The sequence below is a fragment of the Triturus cristatus genome, chromosome 4_1, assembly GCF_964204655.1.
Source record: "Triturus cristatus chromosome 4_1, aTriCri1.1, whole genome shotgun sequence".
NCBI classification, from domain to species: Eukaryota; Metazoa; Chordata; class Amphibia; order Caudata; family Salamandridae; genus Triturus; species Triturus cristatus.
Window position 1 is genome coordinate 702,487,465 of NC_140585.1, and position 15,855 is coordinate 702,503,319.

Consider the following 15,855-nt stretch of genomic DNA (forward strand, 5'->3'; position numbering starts at 1 on the left):
TTTCAGAGGCATAAAATGGACTATTCCCACTCCAAACAATGCAACAGTAAGGAAGGTTTCACTGGTATATCCCGAGAAGAACATTGCGTTCCTCAGAAGCAAGACTAGTCTCAGTACTGTTTGTAAAAAGAGCTAACTGGGGTGGCAGAAGCTTTGTGGTTGGGGCAGCCAAAGCGTGGATGCACAACAAAACTACTGGATTTTAGGAAGGCCTTGAAAACATGGTTGTTTACGGTCTAATGACTAACTGCATCCCCTCCACGCTCAGGCCACGACAGGACATCAAATACAGCGCCAGGACACCTTCGGGTAGCAGTTGCGCTCTATAAATGTCAATCAAAAAAAAAAGAAAATGTTGGACTTTGGAGAGGTTACATTTACTAGGCTAACTTCAAACAGGGTAACAGTAGAGAAAGCATTGGATTTCAGAAGGGTAAAATGTACTATTCCCACTCCAATCAGTGCAAAAGTAGGGAAACATAGGGTTTCAGAGGCATGACATTTACTGTTCTCACTGCAGTCAGGGCAATGGTAGGGAAAGTGTTGGAATTAGGAGAGGTGAAATTTGTTGTTCCCACTACAAACAGCACAACAGTAGGGAAAGACCAACCGCCATGCATCTGAAGGGCTCCTTTAGCCCACCGGTGCATCGGAGGGGAATCATATCCTTACAGCGGTGGTGGTGCCTACCAGGCACCGCTGTAGGGATTATGATGTCCCTTTCCACCTGCCTTTTCATGGCGGGTAACCCCCTGGTACTAAGCAGTGGGTTTTGGGGGGCACCTATGTTGTCCCCCTACATATCCCTGCACCATGTGGCAGATACTGCATGGTGCAGGAATATGTCAGGTGTACCCTATTTGCATTGCGGCTTGTGTTGCAGCCAGCAGCACCTGCTGCAATGCAAAGGATAGGCATTGCGACCGCCTTGGTGGCGGTTCCATCGTAATGCCTCTGTCGGGACAACCAACAGCCTGTCGGGCGGTCCCGTATCCGACAGGGTGGCGGGCGTACATAAGTCCGCCCGCCATACTCATCAGCCCCTAAGTCTTTAATTTTTGAAGCCCCTGTGATAAAATGATGCTGTAATTTTCACACGTTCAATAACCTATACAGCTGGCATTGGTAATTGAGGGACAATTTGTCTCCTATGGAAGGGGAATAGTATTGAAAATTGATGTTTTCACATATCATTCCCACACTGTTGCAGGTACATATGCCATATGATCAGACCTCAAGAAACTTGGCCTCAAAATCGACAGCAGTAATTCTGCTTGCAGTATTACCACTTGTGAATTACCACATACCTCGTAATGAAAATTCGGATAGAAATTATTTTTCTCCCCAAACAGGGAAACGTAACTTGTAGTAAGAAACTAGGGGGCTTATTTACAAGTTCCTTGCGTCACTGGTATGTCACTTTGCATGACGCACCGGCAGTGCATCCTGCTGCGTGATATCTACAAGCACACGTAAAGCTTTATGGGGCAAGACATAGGTGTTGCTGTGGTTGATCCCACACAACACCCATGTCCACTGATGCCTTTCCAGATTTATGAGCAATTGTATACCTGGAAGTGCGTCAGAATGCTACGTCACCCCAGGGGTGGCGTAGCGAGGCGCAACAAGGAAAAATCTTTCATTTTTCTACTAATTCTTTTCCTCTTTCAATGCGTGCTGCATTCTACAGCATGCATTGGAAGAGGAACTGACCTAAATTGATCATTTTTGGGCAGGACGGTGCCCCTTCCGGCACAAAAACAATATCCCCACGATGCCGGCATCCTTGCACAATGGTGCAAGGGTGCCTGCGCCGGCGCATGACAGCAGTTTGTGCACCAGCGCAGGGAAAAGCACAGAGATGCAACATATTGTTCTAAATATGTTACATCCCTGTACTTCGAAACTAACACAGCAAGGCGCACCAAAATGACTTGTGGCAACGTGCTGTGTTAGTTTCTTGTAAATAGGGCTCAAAGGGCAGGGTGGCTTTATGTGTGCTTGTAAATATCATGCAGCTGGTTGCGCCCCCAGTGCGCCATGCAACATGACGCACTAGTGGCGCAAGGGGCTTGTTAATAAGCCCCATAGTGGGAACATAAGTGGCTGTTTATATATTTATAAATAACTGTAAGTGTCAAAATAAGAAATGCACCAGATTTAATTTGATTGTTAAAACGCGTGGCGAAATAAAATAGTCTCAAAGCAGTGAAGTATGATAAACTCGCAGGAGACAAAATGATTGCAATAAAGTTTTCAAGAAATTGGGCTGTAGAACGTTGCAGTTCGGTCCCAGAAAATTGAGTTGACTCTGTTCTATAAGAGGTATTTTTTCCTTCTGGCATAACTGAAAACATGATTGGTTTCCTGGCTGCCAGGGAAAATGTCAATTGGTGTCATGCTTATTAAGATTCTATTTTACAGGCCTCCCGGCATGATTTTATATAGTTACATAGCATTATAGAAGATATGAACAAAACTTACTCGACGCATAGAAATATTACTTGCGGATTGGCAAATGCATATTATGATGATTATGCAAATATCATTGCTGCCTTGGAGACAGTTAAGTTGGTTGTCATGGGACCATAACACAACACACCGTGCTGGCCTCAGAAAAGTGCGGAACGTTCCATAAACAATTTATCATATTTCGTTATAAATTGCTACCGGGCTTTTAAGGATAATCCTTCTTAAGTAAGTATTCTTGATGCCTGCAAAAACTCGAGAGTTATAACGTGCTTGATAAATCGCTATATTCGCTACCATAGCAGCATCAAAACTTCTGTAGCGAATATTTGTTTGTGGCTTAATATATCATGCTCAAATGTATTAAAAGGTCGGGCATTGAAAACAATAGTTTTCTGATTCAAAAATATCAATTATCACAAACTCCTCTAGTAGCTGAAGGCCCTATTTCAAACTAACAGACTTCCATTTCACGTTTGGAGTATCGAGAACTATCCTCTTTATTCTTTAAGAGACACGGGTGGCAATATTGTCAATCTTTTTCAAATGCAGGGATGGGGGTTTGATGGCTGCCGAAGGCCCTTATGTGTGTATTCACGTGTGGTTGCAACTTGTAAGGTTGTGTAGACTTAATTCAACGTTTGTGTGAATCTTTGCTGGCAATATTCCATGCATTCTGTGCCAGCAAAGTCAGTGCTGGGTTTGAACAACTTTACCACTTTAGCGTTAAAGCAGAATTTTTAAAGATTGTAATGTGTGACAAGAATATTTGAGCATAATCAAGCAGAAAGACTGCAGTTGAGATTCAACAACTCAACATCATAAAACAATGACACACAACAAAACCGCCAAAACTACAATACTAAACGATGCAACAGAGAAACGATAATACAATACACTTACAACACATAGCCAAAGTGCAACAAAGCAATGCAAATCCATTGCAGACAACAGAAATGCGCAGCTTATGAGTACAATCACACAACATACTACAGAGCATATCCAACACCAAAAAGACAAAACAATAATACACCAACACAAAATAACACAAATTTGCAATTGTGTTATTTAGATTGTGTTTGTGAGACCTGGAACTGTGGAATGGAGTTTTTATGTTGTCAAGTGGTTGAGCTGTGGTTTTGTTGAGCTGTGTTGTATTAAGACACCACACAGCCCAAAACTGCAGCAGAGGTCCTCGACTGGATCACAAAATATTTTTAACAGGTTCATATTCATATCATTGGTGGTAAGGTAGTTTTGGTGCAAACACCTTTTACCACTGTATTATGTAGGTGCCAACGTTTGATCAGATTGCTTGTAAATACGTGTTGCATATTCTTGTGGTGGTAATGTATTGTGTTGTTTTTTGTATGGCTTTTACCTGCATTATTGCCTTGTGTTGCACTGTGATTCTTGTGTCACATTTTATTTTGAATGTTTTGTTATGTTCTGTTATTTATTTCTTGTGTTGTTATTTGGCTTTGAATTGTGACTGGTCTATTGTTTACTTTGGATATTACAATAAATGTTACCACATTTCTAGACAAAAGCAGCACATTCCTTTAATCCTTCAAAGTTCAAGTGACAATCAAGGTCTAAGGTAGTAAAATACTACTCTTGTTCGAATTGTTCAACCTTTTATGACACCAGTCTGTTCAAAACTGAGGCAGTGCCCTGTTATAATTTAGCACTTCGAGTGCGACCTTTATGTGCTCTGTCACTATGTGCTTTGCTTGATGCATGTATCATTTTTTGGTTAGTATTGCAGATTCTCTGGAGACCCACCATTTTTGATGCTATCTGGCCTGTGATAAAGTTTGGATTGATTTCCTTATTTTAAGTTGCACCCTTCAGACTATCCCAATCATTACCCTGTTTTCAAGATTCTATTATCCTGCTGACCTGCTTGGAAGTCCGCCTGGTTCAATTCAAGTACTATAACTTCCTTGCCTTTTGTTCGAAACTCCTGGTAGCTTTTCTGATGGGATACACTTGGTGGTCCAAATCCTCGCGTAGGCGACAGGGGCGAGCATCTTGTGCTGGCAAAGGAAAGAGAAGACAAGCATGGTTGGGAGATTGTATATGCTGGAGAAGTAGCTTGTGAAGTTTGTGCAAATCATTCTGCAACTGGGAATCAAAGTAAGCGACTTCCAATACAGCACGTAGGTGGGGTTGTGAGTGACTCTGGGCAGGAGCTACAAAGAGAGCAGAGGACAATATGTATTTATTGACTGCCAACACTCCAGCCTTCCTTGAGCACACCTAGCTCATCACCAGTGTAATTGTTGCAGGGGCAGTCCCTATGTGTTCCCGGGACACTGCCATATTACTACCCAGAAAACTGGTAGCCTTCATGTTGATCATCAAACCTAAACATGGTGAGCAATCAATGCATACTTTTGTCCCAACAGTCTTGCACTCACTCAGATTATATTCTAGGAATGAATAAACTGCTTTTCAGCAAATTCTGAATACAGCAATACCAGAAGTGAATAATTGGCCACATGTTCCTCACTAACAGAACTTCCTCTTCATTGATTGGTGTGTGCGTAATTGTGTTTGTGTGTGAGGAAGTGTAGGAAAGTGCCTCTTTTCGCATGGTTTGCCCCTCTTTATGCCTGATACCTGATGAAATTTTGAACTGTGCTTGCACTGGGTCCCTGCTAACCAGGTTCCCAGTGCTAGGCTTCTTTCCCAAAACCCTGTAACACAATTGGCACAACTTCAGCTACCCCTGTAAGTCCCTATTTAATGGTACCGCTGGTACAGAGGACGTGGGTACTGAAGAGGGTCTTCTGGGGCAGCAGCACTGGTTGTGCCACCAAGGGCCCCCTCAACAAGGCTATACACTCTGCCACTGTAGGCTGTGTTTCTTGGTGCAGGAAAATCCAAAGAATCGACATGGCACACAGCCCTGTGTGCCATGCCACCCCAACACTGTAATAGATATTGATAAACCACCCCTACTGCAGGCCTTTAGCCCTACAGCAGGGTGCAGTATACCTTTTGTGTAGACATATCAGCATGAGCAAATATGCCCCTACAATGTCAAGCCCATACTGCGACATTGTAAGTGAACAGGGAGATCATAAAGAATACATGGGCTGGAGACTCGTCAGCACGAGAATCCTAGCTCCATGAAGGTTTCACTGATTTCTAAGATGTTTGGTACCAAACGTCATATCTTAATAAATCCTCACTGATGCCAGTGTTGGATTTATTAATACATTCACAGAGGAGATCCTTTTAGAGGGTCTCATGAAATCAAACCAAACACTAGTGGGGTCTCTGGCTGGTTTCCATCTTGCCACCACTAGACATGTTTCTGACCTCATGGGGTGAGAGCCAGCATTCTCAGAGGACAGAAAAAATACCTGCTCTGGTCATGGGTGTTTCACACCTCCTCCAGGACAGGATAGCCTTCCTTGGTGGGAAGCTTCAAAGGCAATGCCACCTTTAAAATCCAACCAAGGAACCCCCAGATATTGGGGGAGACCAAGCCCCCTTTCCTGCTCCACTTTTGGTGGGAGGAAAGGTGGGAAAATTAGTTAGTTGAGGAGGAAGGTCCCTCCTCAGCCTGCACCACTCCTAGGGTGGGGCAGGAGAGGTAAACACCTCTCCTGAAATTCCACCATCTTGAGATGGTGAGAAAATACACCAATCAGGTCTAGGGTAGTGCTACATTCCAAAGGAAGTAGTCACTAGAGGATGTAGACAACCTAAATGTAAGTAGCCCATTGGTTACTGCTTGTCCCACCTTGTAATACACCTATTTTCAGTATTAGGTGGCTCCCAGAAACCTTGAGTTCAGATTCCATGGATCGAAAGAAGACAAAGGAAGAAGGCATGCTGCTGAACCAGGAACTGGAACCTGCTGCAGAAGAAGCTGGTTCCAAATGCTGCCAACTGCGAAAAGACTCAATAACTGTGGCCTGCCATCCCTAACTAAAACATGTTCAGCCACCAAAAACACTGGAGCCTTGCCAGCCTTCACGAATTGCCTAGGACCTCCATTTGAACTAGTGGTACTAGTCCCCAGCATAGCGCTGGTAAAGACAGCTGGGGTGAAACCCGGCAATCATCCCCTAAAATGCAACCACCAGCCTAAGGGATCCTCAAAATACCTGCAACCAATGCTGAGAACATCCCCTCTCCTGTGAGTCAGAACCCGCTTTTTGATGGTGTTGACTGCGTGAAAGCAGCAACTTGGGGTCAACTGCCTGAGAGCAAAGGACCACCAGTTACAAACCAACTCTTCATCCCAATTCCTCTGGCACCTCCGATCCAGGTAACACAGAAGTGCCAGCTGTGCTCGAGCACTGGGACTTATAAAACTCTCTGACTCTCTAGGAGAATAACTTTCCCTGAACTCTGGGTGATCGTTGTCCCACATAACTCCATGGCAGAGTGTTGCTTCCGTTGACCTCAATGGTAAATGTGTTGACTGTACTCTGCTCTCTAACCCTATGCTTTCTTACCCTTGACCGCCAAGGTCTCTGCCTGACGGTACTGACCACTGTTGCTTAAAACCTGTAAGCATTTCTGTCTTGAGCTACATTTGGTTTAAAATCAACATTCAAAGGATTTATTAACTGTTGAATAAAGTTCCTAGTTTCTAAAAAATATATATAAAGATATGAGTTTATTTATCCTAAATTGGTCACAGATTTATTCTTGAGTGTGTGTCATTTATTGCCTGTGTGTGACAGCAAGTGCCTATTATTTGATAAGCATATCTATTCTCCAACACTGCCATAAAAAGAGCATTAGAATTATCTGAATTTGCCTCTGCACACCTATTGGAGACCCACTCGACTCTCTGCACAGTGTACTTCATTTTAGCGCACTATCAAGAGAGTATGCATCCACCAGGAAGGGCATTGTGGATAAGTAAGTGAGAAAATGAAAGAAATTTGTTTACATTTTACTATAGGCCGCTCTGCCATTAGTATTACAGTTTCTTACTTAGACCATGCGAAAACATTTTATCAACATAAAACCATTTTCTCCCTCCAAGAGGAAAGGCCAAAAGGTTACTTATAGTGAAGCAATTGCAACATTGGAGCAAGGTTAGCTGGGATATCTGACGAAATATCAATTCCAACAATATCAAGGGACATAAATATTGAGTCAAAATATTGATTACAAAAATATAGTTCCCCTATACTTAGAATGGTAAGTACAAAAAAATAGAGGAAAACATCTTTTAACATGAATATTGTTTAAAAACATACAAAAATGTTTTTTAACATGCATCTAGTTTAAAATAGTACATTTTAAATATTTAAATATTTAACATTAATATAATGCAATTTAAATAAATGTAAAGTAACATGTAACATGTAATACTATATCAAACATATATATGTGTGCGTATATTTATATATATATATATTCAATGAAAAAACCAAAGGTTTCACACACGTTATAGTTAGCTGGACATTTTACTCGTAAAAAACCATTGAAATTCCACCGTTATAGTTAGTTAAGCTAACTATAACTCGCGCGCCCGCAATGCACTGCTGATGACGTCCCATATTACATCACTCATGACATGGTCAGTGACATCACTCATGACATCACTGATGACATCTCAAATGACATCACTGATGACATCACTGATGACATCATCCAGTGAATGTGTGTTTTTCTGAAAATTAAATATGTTTAATATATGTATATCTCAAGGTCGATGGAAGAATAAATGGGTATATAAGTGTCTAAATGGATGATTTGTTTTTGAAAAATTGATTGTGTAACTGACTGATTAGGTGTATCATAGTGAATACATGGCTTAGTGAGTAATGTTTAAATATGTATATATCTGTATCAGTCTTTCACTTTGTGTATAAGTGGCTGCATGGGTTGGTGAGCAGCTACATGAGTGTTTATATAGGTTATTAGTTGGTTTTTTGGGTATCAGTATAAGTGTCTGATGTCTTTATGGTTCGATGGGGGGTATTACGTAGTGCATAGGTGCATGAATGAGTGACTTACTGTTTGTATGTGTTGAAGATAGTATGTGTGCAGGACTGCATGGGTGGATGAGTGTGTGTATGGGTGTGTTAGTGAGTGAATGACTGTCTCTACAGTGTTTTTATGAGTAACTACTTATGTTTTAAACTAGTATATGTGACTATTGGTGTATATAAGTGAGTATATGTGAGAGTGAGAGATTGAAAGAGTTCCTGTATGAATAAGTATGTGTTTCTATAAGTGATTGTTTAAAAGACTAAGTATGTGTAAGTTTTTGTAGAAGTAAGTGTGGTGGTGTGTGTATAACTGTATATGCAAGTAAATGGATGTTTGATTCTTTATTAGCATGAGTGACTATGTGTGTGAGTAACTCTACGGATGAGTGGCATTATGTAACAGGATGTATAGGTGTATGAGTACATATGATGAGTGAGTACATGTATGAGTGACTGTATAGGACTGTTGGTGAATGAGTGGATGTGTATGTGGATCTTAGAATTACTGAAGAGGTTGTTGTAACTGGTATTGGTATGTCCATTGTTTTGAAAAGTTTAGTCTCTATTTATGAATGTGTGTATCAAAGGTTATATTAGGGTGAGAGGAGGTCTGCCACTCTATCACAAGGATGATGTCATTAGTGATGTCATCAGTGATGTCATTTGAGATGTCATCAGTGATGTCATGAGTGATGCCACTGACCATGTCATGAGTGATGTAATATGTGACGTCATCAGCAGTGCATTGCGGGCGCGCGAGTTATAGTTAGCTTAACTAACTATAACGGGGGAATTTCAATGGTTTTTTATGAGTAAAATGTCCAGCTAACTATAACGTGTGTGAAACCTTTGGTTTTTTCATTGAATTTCTAAGGTTTTTTAAATGCTAATTCCTAACTATAACGTGTGTGAAACCTATGGTTTTTTCATTGAATTAGCAAGGTTTTTTAAATGCAAATTCCTAACTATAACGTGTGTGAAACCTATGGTTTTTTCAGTGAATTTGTACGTTTTTTTAAATGCTAAGTTATGTATTTTTTTCTATTTTTTTAAAAAAAAAATTCTATCCTTTTTTTAAGACTGTGGTTAAATTTTTAAAATTCTATAATATGTTTTTTTAAAAATATTTTATAATACAAAAAGGTAAAATTTATTAGCAATACATTTTTTCCTTTTTTTTTTTTTTCTTTAGTACGCGTACCGTAAGCTTACGGTAAGCGTACGGTTTACGCAATGCCCGTAATTTTTCTACGCTGTTTGCGTATAGTTACGCAATTTGCGTAGCCGCGCGTACTCCGCGTGGGACGCGTACGCGTGTACGCTACACGCGCACGTTACGCGGAAGTGTCGGGAAGTGACTGTTATGCGCATGCACGCAAGTGCGTGTCTTTTTTACGCGCATGCGCACTTTTGCCGTAAGCGTACCGTAAGCGTACCGTAAGCGTACGGTAGGTCATGTGATCATGAAACACAACTTTTGATTGGTTGAAACTACTTTCAGTTCTAGAACTCTCCTACACCACACCCATTCCCCTCATTTCTGCTTGTGATCCCTTAGGAGAAGGAGCTGGGTTGTCTTTGTGATACGATGGCAGACCAGCAGAGCTCTTCTGAGAGTGAGGCTAGCACTAGCAGCACTACCTTGAGGCAGAGAGCGAGGAAACAAAAGACCTCTTATGTATGGGATTATTTTACTTTTCCTGAAGGCCAGAAAAAGGTAAATGCACCCTTAGTAACTTGCAAGCTGTGTAAGCGTGTACTTTCAAGAGGTAATCCTGACAGTAAGTATTCCTTTGGGAATCATACCATGAAGAGACACCTCAAGGATGTACACAGAAGGACACATGCTCGACTTTTTGGAGGTAACCCTTCAGAAAGTCAACCAAGCACATCCACAGCAGCTCAGCCTGGACCATCATCTGCCGGGCTGACTCCTTCTTCTGCAGGTCAGGTGAGCCCTTCATCTGTGGGGGGAGCATCTCCTTTTGCTGGCCCTCTGGAAATTAACCCTCGATTTCTGAGGGTTGATATTCGATGTGCCTCTTGTCATGATCTAATTTGTCATAGGGAGACCAGTGTTTCCCTAGTGGACCTCAAAATAGATCAGCACACTTGTCACAGAGACTAATTTTCCCATTCTTTCTTTCCTCTCTCCCTGCATGAACACAACGGCTCTTTTAAGAGCCAACCTTATCTTTCATCTTTTTTTTATATATGTTTTTAAAAACTTTTTTTTTTTTTGTTTTTTACCGTACGCGTACGGTGCGCGTAATTTTTTTTTTTTTTTTAAAAAACACTAAAAATCAATTATCACATTACAAGGTCTTTGAGACACTACAATTATTAATATTGACTTACCATACCCACTCAAAAAAATATTTATTCATTTGTTTTTAAAAAAAAAAATTGCTTTAAAAATGGTTCTAGTTTTCGAAAATTTTCTATCTCAATCTGAAAAAAAAGAAAAAAATATTAATATTTTTCAAACATTTTAAAATACAGTACACGTATTTACATATTTACCCAAAAATATTTTTGCCTTATTTTTGCTGTTTTCAGAATATATTGCATTTCACTATAAATTGTGAAAGCAATTGCATTAATCATTTTACAGCGGGCAAAAAAAAAATAACAATCTCAAAGATTGTATTAAAAAAGCCCAGAATCTCTTCTCACTTAAACTTAACATTACAGAAATGCATAATATTCTAAAAAAATATCATCAAAAAACAATACTTATTTCTTTAAAATACCGTCTGATATTTTTGTTTCAGAAGTATAATCACAATATTATATCTCAAATAACTCCACAATACATCTGATTCCATTTCCTTTAGGCAAAATAGTAATTTTAAAAAATTTTTGGGATTAAATTTCCAACGGTAATCCAATAAAATTCTAAAGTTTAATTTGTCCAGATCTCACCGATTCTCTGTAACATTTTGGTTCAAGAATTTTTTTTTAATAATTTAATAAGTCCACAATAGAATTGGTTACTTTTCCGCATGGCCAAATAGTAATTTTTAAAATCATTTTTGAAAAAATTTCTAATGGCACTCCAATAACATTCCAAAATTTAAATTGTGCAGATGTTACCGATTATCTCTAAATTATTGGTTTTTGAAAGTTTCATTAAAAATTAAAAAAGTCAACATTACAATTGGTTATCTTTCCATTAGGCCAAATGATCATTTAAAAAATCTTTTTTTTAGAAATTTCCAATGGTAATCCAGTAAAATGGTAAAATTATTTTGTCCAGATCTTGCCAAGTTTCTCTAAAATTTAGGTTTCAGGAAGATTAGATAGGAATTTGCTAAATCAAAAGGCAAACGTTGTTTGAAAATCAATTGGGAATCATTACACAGTGTCCAGCCTATTTCACATTTAAGATAAACTGTGTAATGTCCAGAAGTAACAGTAGGTCCATCATGGAAAATTATTGCAACAGTTACAAAAGTTTTTCCTGAAATTGATAATTGCTGTCCTGTAAACTTCTTTATTAAAGTATCCAATTTTGAACCATCAGCTCTACATCGTTGCATCATTAAAATTACATACTTTCCGTATTCGTTTAAAATTAATGTTGAAAACATGTCAGATTTACACTCACCGCATTTCATGCTATGATTAGCATCTTTAACTAATTTTGCAAAAGTGACTGTTTTACTGTCTGGCAATGTCAAATAAATAAACCTTTCATTATCAACATTAGAGCCACATATATTATAACAGTTTTCACAACTATGTTCCCATTTATAAGAGAGACCAAATACATTTTCAATGGGAACCCCTTCTTCTTCCAGTACCTGAAGAAAATACATCAAGAATTCCTGTGCATCTTGCTGTACATTTTGAGAAAACTGTGTTCGTCCTGAACATATATCTAAAAGTTTTCTAATTTCAGTAGCACTTTCTATTTGAGTTTTATCTTTACTCAGCTTTTGAAAAAGGAGACTCAGCTCAGAACAGAATCTTTTTCCCTGATTTACTATTATCTGCTCTTGCAAACTTTCCAGATAAAATGCAACATTCAGCACTACATTTGCGTAGCAGTTGACACCAGAGCTATTTTCAAAATGACATCCTACAACCTGTTCTTCATTTTCCTTTTTCTTTTTGCTTGCAATTACATCACTCCTCTTTTTTTTCCTCTTCTCTACATCTTCATTACAGATATTCTCATTTTTTCTTTTACGAGAAACTACACGTTTCTCCAACACAGGATACTGACCTAAATGAGGAGCATAGCTTCTTCTTAATCTATTATACTCCTTTACACAGTTTGTATCAGCACTAACTTTTGAATCATCAAAGTCTATCATGAATAAACCTGATAATGTTTTCACTCGTGACAAAGCAACATATGCCATACCTTCTTTGAATACAGTTGAACCAATGTTCACAAATGCACAATCTACAGTCAATCCTTGAGACTTGTGAATAGTTACAGCATATGCTAGAGAAAACGGAAACTGCTTCCTACGTACATATAAGTCTTTCACAAGCATGAAACGAACTGTACAACGACAAATATCTTTAACTTCTTCTATCTGATCAAATTTTATTTTTAAACATTCAATTCCATCTTTTTTCTGATAATTAATAAAACCCACAACTCTTCCCATAGCTCCATTAACTAAACCTTTTTCAACATCCAAATTTCTTCTTAAAAATACTCTACAGTTCATGCAAACATATAGATTTTTTTCTAATCCAGCTGTTTTGGAGATGTTCTTCTCTAGTGAGTCCAATTTATTTTTCAGTTTGCCTGTTACTGTGACAGTAATTCTTCCATCCTCAATTTTGTCCACTGCTTCCAATTTCCTGATCTCTTCCTTTTCCAATTTCAAAAGCTCCTCATTGAATTTTGAGCATTCACGTAGAGTTGGCATTAAGCAGATGACACTTTTGTTTTCTGCAATGTTCTTGTATATCTTCTCTGCAACTATTTCTTCCTTTGGAAATAAATTATGTAGCAGCCGACTCTGTAATGCTTTTTTGCCAACTTCTGTGAGTAGTCCAATTCTGATATCTTTCAGAATACTTCCATATTCTTCATCGCTTGCTTGCCTCATATTAGTAGTAAGTTCCTTGTACTCAAAGAAGGACCAAATATTTGTATTTCCGATGCTTCCCAATGACTTCTTCGTGTCTTCATGTGTGACAGTACTAAACACTGGTTGTCCTTTAACTGGAGTAAGTTGCAAAAGATCTCCAAAAACTATGACGTGTTTTCCACCAAATAACATGTCATAGTCTGTCTTCAAAATTTGCTGCATTCTTAAATGCACAAAGGCAAGCATTAAGTTTGATACCATGCTCACCTCATCAATAATGAGAACTTGCATCTTCTTCAATACTCTTGAAATTTCCAAGGATGTTTCTCCAGTTAGCTTGTTGTATTGTATTTTGTTCTCATGCTCCACTGGTAACATTAGCAAACGATGTAAAGTGATTCCTTTTATGTTATATGCTGCTAACCCAGTTGGAGCAGTAACCACACAAGACAAAGTAGAATCTGTTTTTTGCTGTAGGTAGCTTCTGATGACTTTTATAAGGAAACTTTTTCCAGTTCCAGCTTGTCCGCTTACATACATCCTGATTGGATGAAATGATGTGCATGAGCACTCTTTTTTTTCATGTAGAAATCCGTGTTCAATTTTGCTTCTGATCTCTTCATAAATTTGTTGCTGCTCTTGATTCAGTTGTCTTTCCAAATTTTCTAAGTCTATAAATTCTTCTTGAGCTTGATTCATAGCCGTTTCCACTTCATTCATGGCTATTGATGCTTCATTTTCAACGATTGGTTGTCCTAGGGGATCTTGACTGAGTGTTCCTGAACTTTGGCTGTCCTGAGAACTGTCTCTAGCTATTTCTGCTGCAATTGTAGTTTCCTGTTCAATTTCTTCATTTAACATTTGCAGATAACTTGAGAATGTATTGCATTGTATGCTGTCTTTGCAAGCATTAAAAGAATCTTCATAGCTTTGAAATTCTCCCAGTAGTTCATCCTCTGTACGCCATGGTTTAAACAACTGTAAAAGAGCCAAGTAGTAAAATTCCTTCTTGTCAGTAGTGTCGCAACTCAGCTTCCTGTGATTTATCAAACTTCCTTTTGTTTGCTTCACCAAACATCCTTCCTCACCAACGACTTTATATTTTCCATTGTTGATGTCTTCTGCGGCTTTCCGTGAATAAATGTAGTTCTGCAGCACTTCATAGAGACACATGTTCTCCAGATGTTGACTTCTCTTGGGATAATATGGGTCATTCTCGGCCAAATATTCAATTTCTCCAACAGATTTCAGTACCCGATTTCTCATTGCTGCAAGGCCTAAACTTGCCCAAATTATTCTTCTTGACTTCGAGTAGAGACTTGCAGAAGATAACCTATCTGAACATTCGTAGGATCCAATTTCTCGATGCGATAACATCTTCAAACTGAAACTGTACAGCTTCTTACTGACAGTCTTCTCGTGAGAAATCTCTTCCCACATTTCCTTCAATTCTGTTTTTTCTGATTTCGTAATGTAAGACGTTACATATCGAGCAACAGCAATGGAATTGTCAGCTACATACTGTATATCCATGTTAGCCTTCCACATGGATAAAATGACTGGGTTTTAGTCATTTATATTTTTGGATTCTTCTTTTCTTTTTAGGTTGTAGGTATTCTTAGGTGATTTCCTTGTGATAGTATGTCTCACAGCTGACATAAAACTGTTGACTCTTCCATTTGAAAGAACAGGTCTAGGAAATCCAAATCGACATTTAGTGTAGTATTTATCTTTGCTCTTGTATTTCCGTCGACAGTATTTTCCACACCGATGACTTTGGAAACGTAAAACTTGCTCCTTTAACTTTTTCTCTTCTGTGCTTTTTGGTATAGCACATGTTGCATATTCTTCAATGAAAGATAACACTGCTTCATCAGCATCTGTTCCAAACTTTGGGGCATCCTTGATCCACAACAGCATATGAATATGAGGAGCACCTCTTGCCTGGTACTCTTTTCTCCAAAAGAAATCTACTACTTCTCCAAGAGGTGGATTTTTTTTATTGCAGATGAAGGACATCATGGCCTCAAATCTATGATTGAAATATCTGCAAACATTAACCGGATCCAATGAGCACAGTTCTCCTGCTGTCTTGTATTCAATGTTTTTAATGTTTGAATTTGCCTCTCGTAGAAAATCCAGTAAATCATCCCAAGCGTACTCCGCACAGCTTAGGGTAACGAACCATGTTGGTGTTCCTAAATTCCGTAACATGCATTTTAGTTCACCATGGTGTCGGTACCAATATTCATTTGTCCCACGCTGACAAGCCATCAGATTGATCAGTTGTGTTTCCAAATGATCATCTCGGTGCTGCACTTTCTCCATAAAATCCTTAGCAGACACATTTTGTAAAT